Source organism: Crocodylus siamensis, chromosome 10 (assembly GCF_052110815.1).
Source record: "Crocodylus siamensis isolate JL-2025a chromosome 10, ASM5211081v1, whole genome shotgun sequence".
Classification (NCBI taxonomy): Eukaryota; Metazoa; Chordata; order Crocodylia; family Crocodylidae; genus Crocodylus; species Crocodylus siamensis.
The window spans coordinates 16,576,582-16,579,306 of NC_143404.1; the positions used below are offsets into that span (position 1 = coordinate 16,576,582).

The 2,725-nt window shown below is 41.9% G+C and overlaps 1 pseudogene; it reads right to left on the reverse strand.

The window, feature by feature from the left end:
• Positions 1 to 1,023: 1,023 nt before the first annotated feature.
• Positions 1,024 to 1,955, reverse strand: LOC149856289 (uncharacterized; annotated as a pseudogene).
• Between the last annotated feature and the right edge of the window lie 770 nt (positions 1,956 to 2,725).

The following is a 2,725-nucleotide window of genomic DNA, read 5'->3' on the forward strand; positions in this document are numbered from 1 at the left end:
TCCTAACAGTGTATGACTTTTTTGTTTATGTCTGCTGCTTGTTTGGTAGTTGGCAATGGGGGTGTAGGTTGTACGCGTGTTGGTCTCAGGACATAGGCAGACAAGGTTCTTTGGGTGAATCTGATATATTTTATTAGACCAACTTAAATAGCAGGAAGAACATTTTCTTAGCTAGCTTTCGGGTTTAAACCCCCTTCACCAGGCTGAGAAAGCATCTGCAGTTGGTGCGTGCTTTTCCTGATGGAATGAATATTAAAGAAGGCAGAGGCTGGGTTGGTATGCATGCAAGACAGGTAGTCAGTGAAGATGTAAATTGAGGAGTCAGTGGGTGAGAGACAGGCTGTGGGGAGTGGGGGGAGAGAAGAGGGGTTGAATGTAGCAGGAAAATAGTGGAGAGGTACCTGAGGAATCAGATGTCAGGCAGGTTATAGTGCATCATAAATCCAATGTCTATATTTAGTCCATAATTGTCTGTATCCAGGTTGATAGTGAAGTTCATAGGCTCATCTGTGAAAAGTGTTTTGTAAATTCCCTTTGAGGATTAAAACAGAGAGATTGGAGAAAGAGTGGTTTTCTTGTGAGAAATGTGTCCCCACAGGTAACTGGGTATTCTAGTTTTTGATAGATTTCTGGAGTGCATTCATTCTGGTGTGCAGTTGTTGTTTGGCCTCTCTTACATATTTTCCATCAGGGCATTTGGTGCATTGGATGAGATATATTACATTTCTGGAGGTGCAGCTGTAAGAGGAATGCTGATGGCTCTGTTGTGGGGTGTAGTAATTGTGGGGGTGGTGATGTGTTGGCAGGTTTTTCATTTCTTGTCATGGCATGATCTGGATTCATTCAGTATGTTCTGGGCCATAGGAAGTTTGCTTCTGGTGATAAGGTTAGTGAGGTTCACTGCTTGTTTGAAGGCTAGGGTACGTTGTTCTGTGAAGAGCTCTTTAAGAATAGGGTCTCCTCCTAGTATGGGTTGCAGTTGTTTGAGGATTTTCCATATGGGTTCAAGGGAGGGGTGATATGTCATAACCAGCAGTGGCGGGGGGGAGGGGTTCTGTACTGCAGCAATTCTTTATATGGTATCCTGGTAGATATCCAGAAAGAGCCATCTTTTTGGAGGAGTGTCTTTTTAAGACTAGTGAGGTGGCAATCCCGGGTGTTCTCAGTGCAAATTCGGTGGTATCTGAGGGCTTGGCTGTATATCACAACTTTCTTGGTGTGTTTATGGTGGTTGCTGATTCTGTGCAGATACGTATGTTGGTCTGTGGGTTTATTGTATAACATGGTCTGTATTTTACCACTCTGGATACAGATCATCGTGTTTAAAAAGGAGATGTTAGTGCTGGAGTATTCAAGAGATAGTCAGATGGAGGGATGATGATTGCTGAATTTCTGACGGAACTCAATCGGAGATTGCAGGTTTTTAGTCCAAATGATGAAGATGTCATTGATATATCTTCAGTATAGCAAGGGTTTGACGGTGCAGTCCTTGAGGAATTCTTCTTCCAAGTGGCTCATAAAAGGTTGGCATACTGTGAGGCCATTTTGGTGTCCATAGCTGTGTCCATGGTCTGGCAGAAGTCTCGGTTATTAAAAGTGAAATTGTTATGTGTGAGGATGAAGTGTATAAGGTCAGTAATATCTTTGGGTCTGTACTCTGAGTTGTCATCTTGCTCTCATAGGTATGTAAGTCAGGCTTTGATTCCATCCTGGTGTGGAATGTTACTATACAAGCTGGTAACATCCATGGTGGCTAGGAGGGTGTTGCTGGGAAGGTGGTCTATATTTTTAAGTTTTTGTAGAAAGTCTGTAGTGTCTTGGACAAAACTTGCTCTTTAGGTGACAAGCGGTTTTAGGATTGATTCGATGAAACCTGATATTTCCTCGGTTAGGGTCCCATGGTTGGATATGATAGGTCTGCCAGGGTTCCCTTGTTTGTGGACTTTAGGTAGCATGTAAAAAATCCCTGGGTTAGGTAGTGGGGGTATCAAGGTCTGTAGCTTTTTGTACAGTTCTGATGGAAATGATTTGATGGTATTTTTGAGTTTCATGGTGAAAAGGGGAATAGGATCTTCTTGTAGTTCTTTGTAGTATGTGGTATCAGAGAGTTGTCTGTTGGCTTCCTTTATGTAGTCTTCATGGCAGTGCTCCTCTTTTATCTGCTGGTTTTATTACTGTTTGGTGGTTAGATCTTATGGCCTCTCTCTCTCTGGTAGGGAGAGGATGTTATGGTGACATGTGTTGTTGATTATTTCATTGTTCATTCTTTCCCTGAAGCAGTCAACGTAGCAGTCAGGGTTAGAATTTCATCCACTATGAGGTGTCCAATTTATGTTTTTTGGGGTTGATCTTTTCCTCAATGTTGTCAGAGGATGAGTTGTTGTTGGAAGTGGATTAATTTGGGTCATGGAAATATTCCTTGAGGCAGAGGCATTGGAGGAATTCTTTTAGTTCTCCACACTGAAGTATTTTATTAGGGTATTTTTCTGGACAGAAATTTAGGCCTTTAAAAGGGACAGATTTTCCAGTTTTGGTAAGCATGTGTGCGGAGAGATTGGTGATATTTGAGGGTTTGGTGCCACTTTCATCAAGTCTGAGTCTGGAATGTTGTAAGGTGTTGGTATTGTTCCTCTGATGGTTGTTTTTTGGCTGGGAAAGTTCCTGGAGTAATTTGTTCCATTTCTTTTTTTTATGTTGGATGAATGATTGTATAACATTTCTCGTA